At 33.9% G+C, this 21,846-nt stretch overlaps 2 pseudogenes; one reads left to right on the top strand and one right to left on the bottom strand.

Annotated features, from left to right (window-relative positions):
- Positions 1-1,932: 1,932 nt before the first annotated feature.
- On the bottom strand, positions 1,933-19,686 carry LOC137952551 (la-related protein 6C-like; annotated as a pseudogene).
- LOC137953459 (uncharacterized) lies at positions 13,365-14,270 on the top strand (annotated as a pseudogene).
- Positions 19,687-21,846: the final 2,160 nt, after the last annotated feature.

The raw sequence follows: 21,846 nt of genomic DNA, 5'->3' as shown, positions 1-21,846 counted from the left end.
AGAAGATTAGTGTTTTACTAAAAGTAAGGGGCATACTTGTAATTTATAATTTTTTACTTAATAAATAAGCAAGGAGACATGCACACCATCCCCGAAAAATTAGTTTTGAGCCATTCTCTCCACTCTCTCTTCTCCTCTTTTTCTTTCTTCATCTCTTCTTCTCTCTCCTTACTTTTTCCACGGTATCAGAGCATTAGATTGCATCTTTTTCATTCCCTTTACAGTCCCCCCAACTCTCGCGGAGCCTCCGAAAGCCGTCGCCAACCGCAACTGAACCACCGAGGCAACCTTCCGACACCCTGCACCAGAAGTCACGGCCAAAGGAAGAAACTAAATGACACGCGCAAGGATGAAGAAGACGTGCATGATATCTGTTTGAGTCCCACGTGTGATTCTCACACGTGTGGGAATAAAAAAAAAAGACACCTATTTCGCCAATATGACTATGTTGTTGTTCAAAAAACCCTTTGTGTTTAGGGGTCTATGGAGGGGACGTGAGATAATAGTGAATAAAATGTTTAATACATTTATCTTGTTATAACTATGTCAAGAATTTGAGAATATGTCATCCTCGAGAATCATAGCCATCAAGAGCGACAACGAAAGGAGTTCCTTGTTGCTGATAAGCACATTTCCTTTGGTTATCATGTTATATAACAGTGATAACCAAAGAAAATGTGCTTATCAGGAACAAGGTATTCCTTTCGTTGTCGATCTTGATGGATTTGATTTTTGAGATTGACATATTCTCAAGTTCTTGACATAGTTACAACATGATAAACGGATTAAAACACTTTATTCATTGTTATCTCATGTCCCCTCTGCAACCTCTGAACACAATAGGTTTTGCTGAACAATGACATCGTCATATTGTCAAAACAAGTATGTCTATTTTTTTCCCTCCCACACATGTGAGAATCGCATGTGGGACTCAAACAGACAGCGTGCACGTCTTCTTCAACCTTGCGCGCGTCATTTGGTTTCTTCCTTTGGCAGAGTTTCGCCGAGACTTCTAGTGCGAGGGTGTCGGAAGGCCGCGTCGGTGGTTCAGTTGCGGTTGGCGGCGGCTTTCGGAGGCTCCACTGAAGTTGGGGGGATGGTGAAAACCCGAGAGTTGCAGAGTGGGAGTTTACAGTTAGGGCAGTTGTGGGATGGCGGAGCCCATTCTGGTGGTTGAGCTATGGTCGTCGGCCGTACCTGGAGGCTCTGTCAGGGCTTGGCTTATCCATGAACAAGCATGTGGTGCAGAGAGAATTTTTCAATGTGGGGTTATGGGGGCAAGGTAGAAGACAAGAAATTTTTCTTCAAAGGTTGGGAGAAAGAAAAGAGATGACGGAGCAGCACTGCGGTGATGAGCAAGAGGGAGTTGTGGCTCTGGGTCTTCAACAAGGGGAAATAAAATTGCTCAGAGGGAGGAGACAATGATGTCTTGTCCACTATGATACCATATAGAGATTGAGAGAGAAGAAGAAAATATTTTTCTTTGTATTCCTTCATTGATGAGGTATGAAGGTATTTATAGTTTTACAGAAAGTGTCGTAACATGGCAAGACGAAGTTTACAATTCCTATTTGACTTTAGCTAAGTTACATAGCTAGATACATAGTACAATTTGAACTTATCCTTTATCTCTACCTTCCTTTATCTCTATCTAGACCTATCCTTATAACATACCATAAGGCCAAAACTCTTCACTCGTTAGCCCTATCTAAGTTTATGGTTTCACTAGGAGAAGCCTCATTCAATCCAAGTTTTTACCTCTAAAACGTGAAAAATAGTTACACAAATGACAAAGCAATAAAAGAATAAGGATTAAAACTAAAAGAATCAAAATCGGCATCTCAAAGACAAAGAAAACAACGAGACAAAAATGTTTACAAAACAATGTGATAAAAAAAAAGACTTGCTTCAGTCTTTTCCTCGCCTCTTCTCTCACCCTACCTGAATAGTCAACGGCTTACCACGGCCCATGGTGAACCCTCGAGTCCCGTTTGGCATCCTTGGCCCCCGAGGTGCCTGCTTGCTGGTGTTGCATCACACTGCAGGACAAGGAGGTTGTTCATGGGTTGAGGTGAAGGAGAAAGAAGCACACGCCCGTTGTGCCCATGCTGGGTTCCCCCCAGTGACTTGCTGCGCCCTCCACGAGCCCACCCTTTTTTTGTTGCGGCTCCGCCACTGATATTCTGGCTTTGGCTCTCTTCAACCTATTATCAAACACGTTCCCAGTCAGAAATCCAGATTTTGCCGTCCACCAAAGAAGTACAAAACCATCTGTTAGACTATGCTAGCTTACATTATTCTCTGTGATGGACTGAACTGACTCTGTTGGTGGGGCTTTATCCTTAGATCCTACATCGAAATGATCGTATTCTGTTTTCCTGTTCCTCATCTCAAAACCTTGGCTGCAAAAACATTTGGATTTAGAATAAAGACACAAATCAACATATTAACAGAATTTCCAAACAAATACGTCAATCAACAACATTTGTTTTTCGATGTTTAGAGAAAATAACGAGCACCTGAGTAGCAGTGGTACTTGCAGGCCTTTTCGCCAGTTTCGTTCGTCGTTTAGCTTTTCAACCTGCTCATAATTGAATCAACTCATAATCAAAACATAGAAATGAGCTTCCACACTAAAAGTGAGTCTAGAAAACCAGAAGAGTCCAAAGCACAAAAAATGGCTAAAAGAAAAAACCATTCTGAATCAACTTACTGCTTTCTCAGCTTGCTCCGACGTCTCAAACTCCACAAGTGCATGCAACTTTACATGAGCAAATAAAATGAACAACATCAACCATAAGAGTAAAAGAAAACATTTTGTACGTATTAGAGTTTTTAAATTCTGGAATGAGTACCTTGTTGCTGATAAGCACATCTCCTTTCGTTGTTGATCTTGATGCATTTGATTCTTGAGATGACATATTCTCAAGTTCTTGACACTATTCTAACATGATAATAGTAATTAAGGTCTACAACTTATATTGAACCAAAACATATGTTAAAAAACAACTACAAGGGCAATATGGTCATTTCACCTGAACTTCACTTTTATATCTTGATGTAATCTTGTTTCTCATGTTGAATTATGCTTATAGTCCAAATTTCATGTAAATAGGACATGTAGAGTGGGAAATATATGAAGATTAGGGTTTCACCTAAGTAAGGGGCATACTTGTAATTTTTTACTTTTTCACTTAATAAATAAGCCTGGGGACATGCACACCATCCCCGACAAATTAGTTTTGAGCCATTCTCTCCACTCTCTCTTCTCCTCTGATATTTACATGGTATCAGAGCATTAAATTACATCTTTTTCATTCTCTAGAGCCAACATCTACAGAGAAGGAGGATCTTTTCAAGTTTTTTCAGCTACCAGTTGGTAAAAATTCAATTTTTTTTTCTTTTTCTCTCTGCCATAACCCTATGATTACTATTTCTGTTGTTCTTAGAATAGGTCTATATATTATAAACTGCCCAAGAAGGCTTTTTTATGATTTTTTGGGATGTACGCCAACTTCTACTTTGTCCGTGCTAATGTCATCCTCGGCCTACGCTAACATCAGCCCTAGTTGATGATTTTTTAGGTTATTTGATCGGGATTTTGAGATATATTCTACAATTCTGGTTCTTTGGTTTGCACACATCACAATAACTATCCTAACCCTAATTCTACTAGGTGAGGGCCATGGAGCTAGTTATATAAGAGTGTTTAGAAGGTTTCCTTGATCTGATTTGTGTTCATAAACACATATTATGGCTGATTCCTGTGAGGTGTATACTCCAACTAGGGAAATGCCAATTTCTGACGGGAAGGATATAATTACCATCACATCTAAGCAATTGAACGGTGATAGTTATCTTACCTGGAAAAAAGGTAGGAAGAATCTGAAGTTTATTAGGGATGGCCCTTCTGTCCCCCCTAATGATGACCGGGAAACAGATGACAACCAATTTATGACTTGGATTGTCAATAGCATAGACTCTTCCCTTTGAAATCAAGTTATGAATTTTGAGAATACCAAGGCTATATGGTTATCTCTCGAAACTTGATATGCTCAAGAGAGCAATCTCACCAGAGTGTACGATATTGAGTTCATCGGGCTGGAGAGTGGTAACAAGACAGTGACTAAGTATTACAATTCATTTCTAGGAATTTGGTAGGAAAGTAATGTTTATCATCTGTTTACTACGGATGAACAGGAACTTAGAAAACAACAAAATCAAATCCATGTGACAAAATTTCTTGAGGCTTTGGTGTTGAATTTGACAACATAAAAGCCCAGGTGCTTGCATCTGATGGAAGTCCCAAACTTGTCTACTACTTTTAATAGAGTAATAAAAGTTGAAAAGACGATTGTGCATAAAGTTGGAAAAGATACAAAAGTGGTTGAAGTCATGGCACTTAATACATCAGCTAGTGCATCCGCCTCCACAAAGTATTCCAAGGACTGGTAGAGGCAGAGGTAGTGACAGTTAGTGATGAGAGGCTTAATCTTCTTTGAATTACCAATGAAGGAAATGGAGATTGTCAATAGTAAAAATTCATAAATAACTGTAAACTCTTGGGCATTAAATCACTTCAAAACTGGTGTCTCCAATGTTTTGACACAATGCAAGTACAAAACAGACGAATATTTTTCTCTGAAACTTTCCAAGAAATTTTATTCTACATTGAACTTACCAAAACCCTCAGGGTCCTTGTTAATGAGTTTCATCATGGCATCGTTCGCGAGAAGGCTTGCATCACTAAACTGGTACTCAACCTGTTCTACGGAATCACATTTTGGGTAAAAGTACAGTTCTGTAATCTGTTCTTGGAGACTCATATTGATGAAAACAGAAATGGAACAAATATGCAATCCATTACTGAATATTTATAAATTGATAAAAGTAGAAATCGACCGCTTTTGCAATCCATTCCAGAAAATTCATCTTGATAATAACAAAAAGGATCAAGCATAATATCCCAGCATTTGAAAAACAGAGCAAATGACTACGCCTCAAAGCATTGAAAAACTGAGCAAATAACTAAATCCCAAAACAAATGATTTTGATTGCAAAAAAATGTTATATTATGAGCCCCAATGGCTATTAGTTTGATTAACTACTAACCTTTAAAATCCCACAAATTAATGGGTTTTTAAATCCTGGTGGCTTTCTAAAGTCAGATTTTCACTACACTCCTCTTTCTTTTCGATCGTTTCTTCTTTTTGTTATCTTTAAATAATTAATGATAAAAAGAGATACTGAACAAAACTTTAAATTTTGGTTAATACATCAACAGGGCTAGAACCCCATTTAGGAAAGAGGGAAACATTCTTTACTCTCCTTTCTCTAATAATTAAAGATTTAGAGTCCAAGTATCTTGGTTATTTTCAAAAACTCTTGACATAAAAGAAGATTGCCAACTAATTTTCAAATCTTGGGTAAAAGTAGAAACTGATGCATTAGGGTATTATTTTTTTTCTAAAACCATATTTTAATATATCATACAACTTGTAGAAATAAGGTTTAATCACTCAGGTTTTGGTGTTTCACATACTTAGAGTTTATTTGTAATTCTACATACAAGTATGTTATGATCCTGGGTAAAGTGTTTGACTTTCCGCTACCTATGAGACCGATCTTTTGGGTAGTATTGGCTAGGTACTTAACATTTTGTATTAGAGCCACTATTTACGTTGTGAGTTCGAATTTTGAAGGGAGCGACCTAGCGGAGTCGTTAGAGTGATATCCATTCTCAAGTCGTGTCTTGTACATTTCTTAGTCAAATTGTCTTAGACAACTCTCTTGGAATTGTTATATGAATAGCTATCCTCCTTGACATTTATTTAAATGAAGTATAAGATGGTCCTTAAACTTTTCATACTTTTCCTTTGGTTGATAAACATATTTGCAAACTGCATTCATCTTTGAGCACAAACTTATAAAACGACCCCTTTCCATTCATGAAATAAAATATTTTATCGATAAAAGATTTGCTAACTCATTAAAAAAAAAACCATATCTGAGGCTGGGAAATGCAAGCAGAACTTCACATGAACTATTTATCAGTCATTCCATTTTATTTAAAGACATGCACCATGAAACAACTAAAAGGCCAATATAACACAATCAAGTAGGCCATCCAAGAGCAATTGTTGTCAAAGTATCATACTCGCCTCTTGAAAATATGCATAACTCACTAAACTTCATAGCAAAAAAGTTTTGTCAGGAAGCCTAACTACCTGATGTCCATGGGAAAGATGCCCTCCATGAGGAAGATCTAGGGCCTTGATTCTTTCATGTGGCTTCAATAATGCCCGTTTAATCCTTGAAGTTAGTTGGAGACCTTGACAATGATTGCACATTAACTGCAAAAAGTATCAACATAAGATCAAGTGATAAGTAGAGTGAAGCTGGGATGAGAATAAACAACCACTCATTCTAACAATTAGCCATCTAATCACTACAATAAAAGGAGCTAATGCATCTAATTATTATTATTTTTTTGAAACGATGTTGAATTTTATTAAAAGATAGCTCGAACGAGCAAATTACAAGGGGATTGCATCTAATTATTGACAAACTCATATAGTGCACATCTCATACAACCAACTGTCTCTTCCCCAACAAGAGAAATATTTTTAACTTGCCAAAGAACTAGCGATAAAACATTCGTTTTGTTCTTCTCCCCTAGGTTTCGTGATTCCACCTTTCCTGGAGACTCTTATTCTACAAAACCTCTCTCTCTCTCTCTCTCTGTGTGTCAGGTTTCATTACTTGTTTATCAAACGGTAAATGGATAAATTATAAAATTTGATAAAAATCTATAAAAATTTAACAAGAACATTTTGTTGAATCAAATGTTGAAGGACATCTGGGTCTTTCAAAAAAATGAATACAGCCATTGACTTGCATATTGTCCTCTGCGATTAAAAAGTAAAAAGTTACGAAAAATAGATCACTTAAAAAAAACTAGTACAGTCATAAAGTTACAACTTGTCTTACATTAGCATATTTTTTTGTCTACGAGGAGGAAAATTGTGTGGCAATTTGAGGAGGGGAATTAACTTACGGTTCTTTTGACATTAATATACTCATAGAATAAATTACAAATTGCCCTTAAAACTTAAATGGGGTAATGGGGCATTTGGTTACAAAATAAGCATTACTTTTATCCATTATGTTTAATAAATGGTAAGTGGTAAAGAGGTAAAAGTATCCATCCTTACTCTGTAAAGGAATTTTCTTTTGTTTTTGTATACAGATGAAGGGGTGGTAGACCAATTATTTGATAAAATTGACACCTCTAATATCAATATTTAGCATATCTTGAAATCCAAGACATCTCACTTGAGAAGCAAAAGGTATCAAAGAGATGAGGAACCCTGATAAAGAGGAGAAGATGACATCCTTTAAAAACGAGGATTAGAAGAAATTTCTCACTGGATACTGCGAGTTTCTTAAGAAATTTCTCATTGGATATTGCAAGTTTCATTATATGCAACTCATAATTTGCTGAAGCATTTTCTAATGATTATATAATATTTCTCATTGGTGTCTAAATTTCTCTCGTTAGTTGATTATTGTAAATTTGAACTTTTCATATTAGTTTCTTTCAAGGTTGATTATGCGAATCTTACTGAGCTTTAGTTTCCTGTTTCCAGTTTACAATTTTGTTACTGCCTCTATTGCATGTTCTTGAAACTTTACTCAAGTCTATTATTCATTGCTTCAGGATCTAAAGAATCAATGGCAAGAGTTACTCTTCAGGGATGCTTTGTCTTATATGAAAACAATTCTAGAAGCAGAGGCCACCTCTTTGAGTACTAAATCTTTTTGGGATCTTGGTCACGGCAATCCAAAATCAGATTCTGATGGTTTCTAGATGAAGAAACGAAAGGACTCAAAATGAAGCACATAAACTAAGCACCTCTATTTTAACATTTCAATTGCTCTTGCCCTTCTTCTTATGTCGGTCTTAATGGGGTCAAGGCCGATGTTCTTGAGTCGGTGAAAGCATATATTGTACTAAATCAAATTCATATTATTTTCCTATTTGACTCATGATGACCATAAAACAAGTTAGTGATATTCATATAGTGAATAACCCTTTTGTATGTGAATCATGCTTCTTTGTTCAGATGAAAGTTAAGATACGAATTTTGGCCATGTTGTTCGACGATGATGTTGAGAAATCCACAAGGCTTGAAACTGACTCAGAAGTAGACATGAGATTCTTATTACTTCAAAGAAGATCAAATTTGATGAAACAATTGGTTGAAAAGAATTCACAATGCATCTATTGGGCTCGTAAACATCAAGATACAAAGAATGTTCCAAATCTCCCAACATCAAAGTATGTGTCCCATGGTAGTATTCTTGTCCCCATGGTATCAACTAGTTTGACTCCCAACAATCTATACTCTTGAAGCATATCTATGACATACTTACATTGTGTCATCACAACACCTTCTTTACTTTTCGCCACTTCAATGTCAAGAAAATATTTCAATGGTCCCAAGTTTTTAGTTTGAAAATGTGCAGAAAAATGAGACTTGGTATCGTCTATACCGGAAATATTAGATAATATAATGTCATCTTCATATATTGTTTCTTAATATTTATTTGTTATTATATTAACTTCATAACTTGGTATGTACAATGTATCGATCTTGTCCTGTTCTACAAGTTCATGCTTGTTTTTACCAGTGAAAATGAAATTTTGATGTTCCTCGGTGTTTTTGATACGAAACATAATTCATATGGAAGAGTATAAGAATCTAGGTATGAAATCATTATTTTAGGGAAAACAAAAAACATTTCTAGGGGGGTATTAGTGCGTGCGCGAGTCAAATAAAAGTGTAAGCGATTACACTGTCACTTGACTCGAACGCGTTAGTGCGCACATCGTAGGCGAGTTGAACTGGATGAACCCGTTCGTTCACTTGAACTCACTCCTGAGTAAAGTGGGTGAATTAGGATTTCTACCAAATTCCTTGTTCATCCACTTTCCCTCGTGTGGACGCTCCCTCTACTATGTAAAAATTTATCTTATGTTATTAATAAAATAAAATATTATATTTATTTATTATATTAATTATTTTTATTATATATTAAATCAGTAATTAAAGAGTGATAATTAAAACATTATTAAAATAAACCTTTGATCAAGTATTTTTTTAATTATCCTATTTTTATAATTAATTAAACCCATAAATTTTTTCTTTTTGGCAATATATTATTAATTTATACTATGTAAAAATCTTTTTTATGTTATTAATAAAATAAAATATTTATTTATTTATTATATTAAATATTTTTATTACTGTATTAAATTAGTGATAATTAAAATATTGTTAAAGTAAGCATTTGATCAAGTAATTTTTTTTAATTATTCTATTTCTATAATTAATTAAACTAATATTTTTTTATTTTGTGAAAATATATTATTAATTTATTTTGTGGGGGCATGGATTGGAAACCTTCGACTTGTCTGTTCATCTACTCTGGTGTCTCATAGGTTGCTAAAAATGATGAAAATTTCATCTATTTTTAATTAATTATTTTATTTTATTTTATTTTTGGAGGGTGGGAGGAGGAAAAAGGGTAATGACGTGCTTCGGGTTTGTTATCATCCGACAAGTGGCTTTGCACAAAACTACAAAATCTCTCTAGTCTTTTCTATTTAGTTTCTTATTTGGATGCACTAAAAAAAAGATAAAAATTAAATATTTATATATTTTAAAAAAATTATAAATCAAAATTAAGGCCATCGATTAAAAAAATAGAATAAACTTTCTTTAGGGTTATTTATGCTTGTTGACATGTATATACGAATATGATATTATTTTCTATTTTGATTATAAAATAGTATATACTAGTAGAGTTTTCTAAAATAAAGAATAATATTTTTTAAAATAAAAAGTAAAATAATTATTACGAATAGAAAGTTTTCAAATATAAAACTATACAATATGATATACTATAATATGTAAGATAAACATAGTAATTCAGATAATAATAATGATTATTTTATTAACATTTATTATTTAAAATATAGAATAATATTTTTTTAAATAACAAGTAAAATAATTATTTCTAATAGATAGTTTTCAAATATAAAACTATACAATATGATATACTATAATATGTAAGATAAACATAGTAACTCATATCTTATATAATAATTATATTTATTTTATTAACATTTATTATTTAAAATAATGAATAATATTTTTGCTTAAAATAAAAATAAAATAATTATTTCTAATAGATAGTTTTCAAATATAAAACTATACAATATGATATACTATAATATGTAAGATAAACATAGTAATTCATATCTTATACAATAATTATATTTTTTTGTTAAAATTTATTATTTAAAATAAAGAATAATAAGTTTTACAATAAAAATAAAATAATTATTACTAATAGATAGTTTTCAAATATAAAACTATACAATATGATATACTATAATATGTAAGATAAACATAGTAATTCATATCTTATATAATAATTATATTTATTTTATTAACATTTATTATTTAAAATAAATAAATATTTTTGCTTAAAATAAAAATAAAATAATTATTTATTATGGATAGTTTTCAAATATAAAACTATACAATATGATATACTATAATATGTAAGATAAACATAGTAATTCATATCTTATATAATAATTATATTTATTTTATTAAATTTATTATTTAAAATAAATAAATATTTTTTCTTAAAATAAAAATAAAATAAATATTTCTAATAGATAGTTTTCAAATATAAAACTATAAGATAAACATAGTAATTCATATCTTATATAATAATTATATTTATTTTATTAAAATTTATTATTTAAAATAAAGAATAATAATTTTTACAATAAAAATAAAATAATTATTACTAATAGATAGTTTTCAAATATGAAACTATACAATATGATATAATATAATATGTAAGATAAACATAGTAATTCATATCTTATATAATAATTATATTTATTTTATTAACATTTATTATATAAAATATTGAATAATATTTTAAAAATAAAAATGAAAATAATTATTTCTAATAGATAGTTTTCAAATATAAAACTATACAATATGATATACTATAATATGTAAGATAAACATAGTAATTCATATCTTATATAATAATTATATTTATTTTATTAACATTTATTATATAAAATATTGAATAATATTTTAAAAATAAAAATGAAAATAATTATTTCTAATAGATAGTTTTCAAATATAAAACTATACAATATGATATACTATAATATGTAAGATAAACATAGTAATTCGTATCTTATATAATAATTATATTTATTTTATTAACATTTATTATTTAAAATAAATAAATATTATTGTTATAGTAATAAAGGGCTTCTCTTAACTTGAGTAAGAAAGAGATAGGGTTAGTGCACCCAGCTCTAGCTCTAAAAAAAACCAGTGGTGGTATAATAATAATTAATAATAATTTAAAATATACTACAAATGATGTATATACTTGCTTTCAAATCTATGTTTATACTTTTAAATAACAAGAAGAAATTATGGAAGATCATAATTTGTAGATTTGAAAATCTAGGTTAAAATAAAATTCAATTTAAACGATAGATGTTCAGCAATTCAGCATATTAGTACCTAAATTAAAACATGCTTGTAACAAACGCAAGATCCCAAAGAAACTAAAGAAAAAATACCATCACAATGGAACAGAAACTAGCATTTTATATGCTTTAATCAACAAAAGTTTCTGAACAATCAACAATATACACTTTTGATTCCTTTAATCAACTAATCAGGGAGGATCTGCAGAGAGGACATGTCGTCGCTCTCCTCAACCATGGACGGAGGCACTCGCTGTGGAACACATGCGAGCATGGAGTCTCCGTCACCTCCTTCCTCGATCCTGCTAACTCTTCCATACAAACTGCGCAAGTCTCTCCGGCAGCTATCTCGCTGACCTCCTTCACCTTCATGTTCTGGCCGACAGAAGCCGGCGGCATTGACTCAGGCGCCGCGGGAAACAGTGGCTGAATGTGGATTTCCAACATCTCACTAACGTCAATAGCCACATCCAACCTCGTACGCCCATTCCTCCACGTGATCTCCGCCAAATCACCTCCAACAATATAGAGATGTGCAAGGAGTTGGGCGTACGCCTCGGAGCTCAAGGAGAAGTGGTCCAGTATTCCGGAGGCCGCATTCTGCCAGCGACTCCGATCCAACAATAAGGAAAGCGGCAGACGAAAGCTCATGGCCGGTATGAGGAGATTAACTTGTTCAATATGGGCTCCTTCCGGCATAGGACGCATACAGAAGACTTGATGGCAGATTGAGATAACCGCCGTGGGATCGTTGACAGGGGCTTCAAACGATTGGTTAAAACTCATTTCAATAGACACAGGTTCTTCAGGGGTAAGTAGGGCAGGAACAGGAGAAGCAGCGGGGTAATCAGCCATGAAGGCTACTGAAGAAGAGGAACGACTGGAGTGGAAGAAGAGGAAGGGGCCACTGAAGAAGAGGAACGACTGGAATGGAAGAAGAGGAAGGAGCACCGGAGTGGAGTGGAGTGGAAGAAGAGGAAGGAGCAGTTGAGTTTGAGTGGAAGAAGACTGAGAAGCTGCTGGATTGGAGTTCAGAAAGCGCGGGAAGAGTACGCAAGCTGAGCCCTTAATTTATAGGCGAACAGAGTTTAAACCCCGCCGTTAGTTTAGAAACCGCGTAGTTAGTTAAGATCGTTCGAGTTTAAATTTGGCGGTGGAAGATGAAGGCGCTCCAGAAGATCAACGGCTGCGATGCCTCCTTCAGCAGCGCCAGCGGGAAAGGGTCACTGCCCTCTTGATTTCCCCCGCCCCAAGGCACGAAAAGAAAGAGGGCGAGGGACTCTGGTCTGTGTTGATTCGATTCGTTATCGAGCTGCCTGCAGACGAAGATGGAGTATGAGAACAAGCACGTCCTCGCCCCCATGGTTCGCGTGGTCAGTTGGCAGTACCATGCCTCTTTTTTTTTTTTTTTTTTTCATCTTGCGGTTGATTCCTTCATTCTTTAGCTGTTTATTTGCCCTACAGAGTGCTATCCCATTCTTGTGCATGTAGGGAACTTTACCATTTCGGCTTTTAGCTGCAGAATATGGTGCAGACATCACTTACGGAGAAGAGATAATCGATCATAAGATGCTGAAGTGTGAACGGAAGATAAAAGGTAACGCAAAAGGCGAAAAAAAAAAAACAGAGAAATTGTACCGTATGCTGGTTTTAAACATCAAAATTATAGTTTAGAACTTGTTTTATGTTCTTTGATAATTTTCAATTTCCACAGCTTGACTAGGAAATATTGTTTGTTTATCTAGGTGTATAGCATAGAGGAAATATGGTTCTAAGGTTGCTAGATCTTACTGGTACCAAATCATGTCCTCTGTTAACCGAGAGAAGGATACTGGTTTTACACAAATTCTTGTTCATTCTGTGGTAAAATCTCTTAAATAAATTCTGTTTTCTTCTAGAGTCTCTTGGTACTACAGATTTTGAGGAGAAAGGAACGACAGCTTTAGTTTTCAGGACTTGCGCCAAGGAGGCAGATTGGGTACTTCAGATTCTGTGAGGGCTCTTGCTGCTGCTCAGATGCTGTATGTTTATTCTTGTTGTATCTTAGATATAGATCAAGTTGTAAATAAGTAAATCTAGTTGGTGATCAATTACCGAGGCATTGCACTTAGTAAGTACTGGCCTAACCGGTCAATCATATGGAATTTATATAACTCTTACCTTTTCCAGTTATTGTGCAAGATAACTTTGACAAGAAAAGGGTATTACCTAACTGATATTTTTCTCAAGTTCTGTATTTTGGTAATGTTTACCTCAGTCATTGCATGATCATCATAATTGGAGAATTTTTAGAGTGTATTTCCACTTTCAGGTTCAAAGATGTAGCGGCTATTGACATCAACATGGGCTGCCCCAAGTCATTCTCTATCAGTGGGGGCATGGGTGCAGCTTTATTGTCGAAGCCGGAGCTTATCCATGATGTAATAGATGTGTCTTTATTGAGATATGGCAGTTTCATGATTTTTATCTTGATTATTGCTATTTTTATCCGGTGTCATATTGTAGTTTCATTTTATGCAGATTTTAACTACATTAAGAAGAAACTTAGACACTCCAGTAACTTGTAAAATTCGACTTCTTAAGTCACCTCAAGACACCATAGAGCTTGCTAGACGAATTGAGAAGACCGGTGTCTCTGCTCTTGTGGTTCATGGAAGGTAAACACTTCATATATTCCTAGTCATTTTTTTCTGAATGTTTGTTACAATAAAAAAATATTATTTCTTGTTGCGGTATATTCTGTCTTGATGGTTTATTCTAGTTTTATTCGGTGTTTCTTTGTACTTTTAGTGTTTATATAGGAAATTGCTCACCGATTCTTCCAAGTATTGTTTGCTAAGAATAGTAAGATGAGAAAATATTGAATGTTGTGTGCCATTTGAATGAAATGTCTAGGAGTAGATATTCTGGAATAGATGATTTTTGAGAAGATTAACTTGAATATGCTTTGAAAGTTTGACTAGAATTTTGTATATCCGATATGTATCCTAATTTAACCCTTTGGAGTATCGACTTATGTCGAAAATAAAAGTAAATAAAAAATCTGGAAATATATGCTCTTCAGCAATCCTCCATTTTTTAACAAAGTTTCAAACTGGTATTAGATTCCAAACGAGTTTAGTGAACCCTTTTGTAATACTATAGATAAGCTACAAAATTCAGGACCTATTCTGTCTGTTGTATCTTCTCTCGTTAAACTTGGATTGGTATTTCCTCTTGTTTGCTTCATGTATAGGCCTGAAATTAAATTAGATTTAAAGAGGAAGATAAGTATTTAAGCACAAGCGAGGTTGACAACATGGTGACCTTACAGTGTATCTATTAGAAAGCAGTTGATGAATTTGTGGACATAACAAGCTAATAGAGTTAATCTCATCCTTTAAAAAAAAAAAAAAAAAAGGGAGGTTGAGTTGATAACAGGGAAATGACGGATGAAAAAGGCACCATGATTTAGAGTTGTTTGTAGCTCAGGCTGTCAACACAGTTGCAATGCTTAAAAAATTGGCTTAGTGCGTGTTGCCACCTCTATAGTGAACAATGCAATCTCGTACACTCAGGCATCATTATCTTAAAGGTCATTTTAAATGTATGTAATGACTTTACATAAATAATGTTACATATAGTGAAGATTTACATAACTAAGTATAATATATTCAAGCATATTCACAGCAGGTTCTGGCGATATTAGTACTCGGTTCCACAACCATCTGAATTTTTATCTGGTGCATAGGACATTAGATATTTAGATATGCGATTACTTTTGAGTACTCCTAAGGGTATGCACCCCTGAAACGTCCTGATTAACTTGCCTCAACCTGACCTCCTCCAACATGGCAACGTGTTTTTCTCTACAATCCTGCAATTTGGCTGATAAGAAATATGTTCATGGGGTTCAGACATTTGCTGACATGGGTATAGTTGGAGATAGTCCCTCTCAATGTCCAGACTTTATGACTTTTGTTTCTGCTTGTCGTTTACTCTTTTTGTACTTAAAATAAGTGAATTTATGCCATTCAAAAAGTAGAAAAAGAGTTTATAAGTTGTAGTGAGAAGAGTGTTTTTCTCCATGTACTAATCTCTTACTTAAATGAATTTATAAGTGGGGAAAAGTGATTGACTTTCAGCCTAACGTGTTCCTATCAAATACAAACCATATCATCATTGTAAGATTTGTTACTGGGAATTATTCCATATTGGTTAATAATTAGAAGAGTCATGTGGTTCTTAGTTGGGAAAAAGGCCCGGTTTTGCTATTTTAGTTTGTATGCTATATGTGTTATTTTTGTCTTAGACCCATTGTCCCTTTGAGTAGGTTTGTATGTGAAGGGGAGTGTTAGTGGAAATAATCCCATATTAGTAAATATCAAGAAAAGTCATACGGATATTAGGTGGGAAAAGACCTCCTAACTTCGGTTGGGATGGACCTGGATCCTAATGTGTTCTAGAGCCTCATAATGCAAGAAGGGAGGAAACTATCTATCTTGTCTCCAAATCTATTAGTTTATAACTGAAACTACATGAATATTTAGTTTCAATTAGCACTCTGTATTACATAATATGATTTAACCTCTTAAGTTTCTTTACAAGGAAATGGTTTTTCATATACTCGAATAGTCCCTCTCAAGTTTGAGCATACAAGTTATAGATTTCGAACTTGTAATATTATGAATGTAATTGTGCTGATGACAAGGCGTGGGTGAATATATCGGCAAACCAATTTTATTGAGAAGAGGTAATAGATGTGTCTTTATTGAGATATGGCAGTTTCAGAATTTTTATCTTGATTATTTCTATTTTTATCCGGTGTCATGCTATAGTTTCATTTTTATGCAGATGTTAACTACATTAAAAAGGAACTTAGACACTCTAGTAACTTGTAAAATTCGACTTCTTAAGTCATCTCAAGACACTGTAGAGCTAGCTAGACGAATTGAGAAGACTGGTGTCTCTGCTCTTGCGGTTCATGGAAGGTAAACACTTCATATATATATAGTCATTTTTCCGAATGTTTGTTACAATAGAAAAATATATTTTCTTGTTGTGGTATATTCTGTGTTGATGGTTTATTCTAGTTTTATTTGGTGTTTCATTGTACTTCTGGTGTTGATATAGGAAATTGCTCTCCGATTCTTCCAAGTATTCTTTGCTAAGAATAGTAAGATGAGAAAATATAGAATGTTGCGTGCTATTTGAATGAAATGTCTAGGAGAAGATACTGGGATGGATGATTACTGCATTTCTGAGAAGATTAACTTGAAGGTGGATATATAACCTGATTTAACTCTTTGGAGTACTGACTTATATAAAAAATACAAGTAAATAAAAATACAAGCAGGAGTTTTTGAACTTCTGTGACAAGCTAGGTCTCTTTGACATATATGCTCCATCTTGAGGGGGAGCGTTGAAAAACAACTGCAAATTATTCTTATCCTTTGTCTCTCTCTTTCTCTCTTCATCTCTTCTTGTCTTTCCTTACTTTTTACAACATAATTATTTTTTTTGAATTGAAGACTACATTACCTTCCTACAACTGTAAATATCTTCTCAATGTTTTTGCCGGAGTGGTCCTCAGGTAAGTTTTCAACAACGACTATTTGAGACTAAAACAGAAGAAAAAGATATTTTAAGTATAACTGAAATGTTTTCAAAGATTTAAAAAGAATAAGAAATTTTCTGAAAGCAATCAACCGGCAATTCCTCCTGTCTCTTTCGGTGAACAGATGTTTGCGTCTTGCTCTCTTACCGTCATTACTGACAACCTTCAAAACCAAATGAATGACATGTAATTTAGAGGAATTTAGTTAAGAAATCTTGTCAAACGATTGAAGAAATCTTATAAAAAAAAAAGCTTACCAGCTTGAAGAACCCTGAATAGCTGCCACTAATATTTGATTATTAGTGATGAGCTTTTACTCTTCTTTGAATTAGCAATGAAGGAAATGGAGATTGTCAATAGTAAAAACTCATAAATAACTGTAAACTCTTGGGCATTAAATCACTTCAAAACTGGTGTCTCCACAGTTTTGACACAGATCAAGTACAAAACAGAGGACTATTTTTCTCCGAAACTTTCAAAGAAATTTTATTTTACATTGAACTTACCAAGACCCTCAGGGCCCTTGTTAATGAGTTTCATCATGGCATCGTTAGCAATAAGACTTGCATCACTAAACTGGTACTCAACCTGTTATATGGAATCACATTTTGGGTAAAAGTACAGTTCTGTAATCTGTTCTTGGAGACTCATCTTGATGAAAACAGAAATGGAAAAAAATTGCAATCTATTACTGAATATTTATAAATTGATAAAAGCAGAAAGCGAACGCTTCTGCAATCCATTCCAGAAAATTCATCTTGGTAATAACAGAAAGGATCAAGCATAATATCCCAGCATTTGAAAAACAGAGCAAATGACTACGCCTCAAAGCATTGAAAAACAGCGCAAATAACTAAATCCCAAAACAACATTTCTAAGTATTGATAAAAGCAAAGCACAAAGGGAACGCTTTGGCAATCCATTCCTAAAAATTCATCTTGAGAATGAAAATAAAAAAGATCAAGCATAATATCCCAGCATTAGAAAAACAGAGCAAATGATAAGGCCTCAAAGCATTGAAGAAACAGAGATAATAACTAAACCCCAAAACAACATTTATCAGGTCAGCAGATTAAGCCATCAACCTTTAGACCAAATAAAGTAAGCTTTAAAAAGTAGTGAAAAAAAACACAACCACTTGAACATGACAAAATCCTAAACAAAAATTCCAAATACACCCAAGTTTCTATTCCATGGAATTCACCACCCTTCTGTGTTCCTCAAAGTCCTCTTAGCTGCCTTGGGACTTAGACAAAGACCTATAAATAAATCATCCCTTCCCATGATTCAAATCTAGGCATCTCATGTGCTGCCAAAGAGGTCTCCACATGTCTTTTGCTTCATGTGTAGAAGAAAAGCTTCTCAATCCTGAGCAAAGACATTTTTAATGGGGATTAATAATTCAGAGGTTCGTCTGTTAGGCCTTTGAAGATTCCAGCTTCTTTTAAGATAAACCATACCATCAAATAGGCCTAGGGTAACTGCTCCCGAGCCACCAGAAGCATCCCTCAACTCCAAAAACAGCATGAAACTTGGTATTCCTCTTATCATGGTCAATCTTCTGTTGGCCCCTAATGAGCAAAAACCCATTTAAAAAATAATCGTCCTGAGAAGTGGAGACTGTTTATTGCAATACATGATCCAATAACAATTTCTCTAGACACAAGTGTTTTTTACCAGGTAAAGCTCAAAACCTGGAAATACCCAATTTAAATTCCGTTTCCTGGATATTGAGTAGAGAGATTGATGAATAACTCTGCCTCTGACACTTCTTGAAGGTGTTAGAGTGCGACTAGAGTGCAAATTCAAAGCTAACTCATCAAAAGAAGAAAAGATCTCTGTGTCTAGACAAAACAACAGGTAAATATGGAATATATAAGTTTGAGATTCCATCATTGGAAGGATTTGAATGCGAAAAAAGGAAAACCAATTTAGTGAATCTGCCGAGTAACATTCCTTCGAGGTTCGGCCTCTTCAAAAACTGCAGTTTATCTTTGCAACTACAGCTTAAATGCTGTCAGCATTAACCTAGTGCGAGAGACGGATATGTTTATTCTCAAGATTTTAGATAAAATATGACTAGATTATTGCAACGGGAACGATGAAACCTTTTGTCAATCAAAGATCGCCTCTAAACAGCTTCCACTTCAAAGAAAAAACACCAAAAACCTGAAACTACGAAAAAGAAAAATCAACTACGAAATCGATTACGAAGTGAACAGAAGCATATCTTCATCCAGGATATGCTTGGGTGGATCAGGCATTGATGGAAGCGGGGAACCAGAGATTATTTGGACGGATTCTTATCGCCCGCATAAAACCAATGGGATCCTCTACCCATAAAATGGAAACGCGGGTAGAAATAAACTGAGAACGGCACCTGCGGCTGCACCCTGGGGACGAACTCGGGTGCCTCGGCATTGAATTTGAAAGACGCAGACGACTTCACCTCCATTTCTCTGATCGAATCATTAACCGTGGCCTGCGCCATGCTCCCTCTCACCTTATTTTCTGTTTCTTTTTTCTCTCGAGAGATTTCATGTTCATGGGGGGTGTTTGGAGAGTCTGAACCCACATTTCCCGGCCAAATATGGGCATCATTGTTCGAGGAGACCCATCATCACTCTTCTTTACTTCTCTTACGTTTGACCGAATTTACAATGTTGGATTTTGTCAAGATCAACAGAAAGGCACGGGTTGTTTAGTCCTTTTATTTGAATCACTCGTGGTCTTGTTTTTTTGACCTTTTAAATTTTTTTTTTACTTATTATAAATAAATAACAATTTTGATTGCAAAAAATGTTATATAATGAATTCCGATGGCTATTAGTTTGATTAACTACTAACCTTTAAAACCCCACAAATTAATGGTTTTGTAAATTCAAATGGCTTTCTAAAGTCAAAGTTTATTATAAATAATATAAATATATTTAATTATTATTATATTTAATTATTGAAATTAACACTATGTAAATAATATAAATTTGGTAATACATAAATATATAATCATTTAATTGAAATAATTTAGTATTTTTAAATTAAAAAGTATTATTAAATTAATTTGGTTTAAATGAATGTATTGATTTAAATAAAGTAAAATACATTTAAAGAGGATTTAATGGAAAGAAGGATGTTCTCTCACAAAAGAAACATAGAACAAATTTAAAAATAAAAAAGAATAGTTGTCAATCAAATATCGCCTAGCTCCAAGAATTTACCCAGCTATGTGCTTATGAAAGAGGATTTAATGAAAAGAAGACAGTTTTGTCACAAAAGAAACATACAAACAAATTTAAACTAAAAATGAACAATTGTCAATCAAAGTCGCCTAGCTCCATGAATTTACCCGGCTATGTGCTTATGAAAGAGGATTTAATGAAAAGAAGACAATTCTCTCACAAAAGAAACATAGAAACAAATTTAAAATAAAAAGAACAGTTGTTAATCAAAGATCACCTAGCTCCAAGAATTTACCCGGCATGCTTATGAAAAAAGGATTTAATGAAAACAAGACAATTCTCTCACAAAAGAAACATAAAAACAATTTTAAAATAAAAAGAACAGTTGTCAATCAAAGATCGCCTAGCTCCAACAATTTCGCCTGCTATGTGCTTATGAAAGATGATTTAATGAAAAGAAGACAACTAAACATAGAAACAAATTTAAAATAAAAAAGAACAGTAGTCAATCAAAGATAGGATTTAATGAAATGAAGACAATTTTCTCACAAAATAAACATATAAACAAATTTAAAATAAAAAAGAACAGTTGTCAATCAAAGATTGTCTCTAATTGACATCCACTTCAAATAAAAAATACCAAAAACTTGAAATTACGAGAAAGAAAAATCAACTACGAAATCGATTACGAAGTGAACCGAAGCATACTTGTTTGATAATCTTATGGGGAAGATCTTTATGTAGGATATGCTTGGGTGGATCGCATGGATGGAAGCGGCAAACCAGCGATCATTTGGACAGATTCTTGATCGCCTGCATAAAACCATTCGGATCCTCTACCCATAAAATTGAAACAAAGGTAGAAATAACTTGAGAATGGCACCTGCGGTTGCACGCTGGGGACATACTCGGGTGTGTCGGCATTGCATTTTAAAGATGCTGACAACTTCACCTCCATTTGACTGGTCGAATCTTTGACTATGGCCTGTGCCATGCTCCCTCTCTTTTTGTACCTTATTTTCTGTTTCTTTTTCCAGTGATTTCTAGTTCGTGAGGTGAGTCTTGGAGAGTCTCTGAACAAGGAGATATGTAACTGTTTGGGAAAGAGAACCCCACATTTCTCGCCCAAATATGGGCATCATTGTTCGATCGGAGGAGACCCCATTATCACTCTTTTTACCTCTCTTACACATTTTATCGAATTTACAAGGTTGGATTGTGTCAAGATCGACAGGAAGACACTGGTTAGTTTAGTCTTTTCATTTGAAACAAGTGGTCTTTTTTTTAACCTTTTTTAATCTATTGTCTTTACTTTTTATAAATGAATAATGATTTTGATTGCAAAAAAATGTTATATTATGAGCCCCAATGGCTATTAGTTTGATTAACTACTAACCTTTAAAATCCCACAAATTAATGGGTTTTTAAATCCTGATGGCTTTCTAAAGTCAGATTTTCACTACACTCCTCTT

The sequence above is a fragment of the Aristolochia californica genome, unplaced genomic scaffold (assembly GCF_029961685.1).
Source record: "Aristolochia californica isolate CCGP_79_NKW_82.1479 unplaced genomic scaffold, dmAriCali1.0.hap1 SCAF_16, whole genome shotgun sequence".
Lineage (NCBI taxonomy): Eukaryota > Viridiplantae > Streptophyta > Magnoliopsida > Piperales > Aristolochiaceae > Aristolochia > Aristolochia californica.
This window is presented reverse-complemented; position numbering and strand designations above follow the sequence as displayed.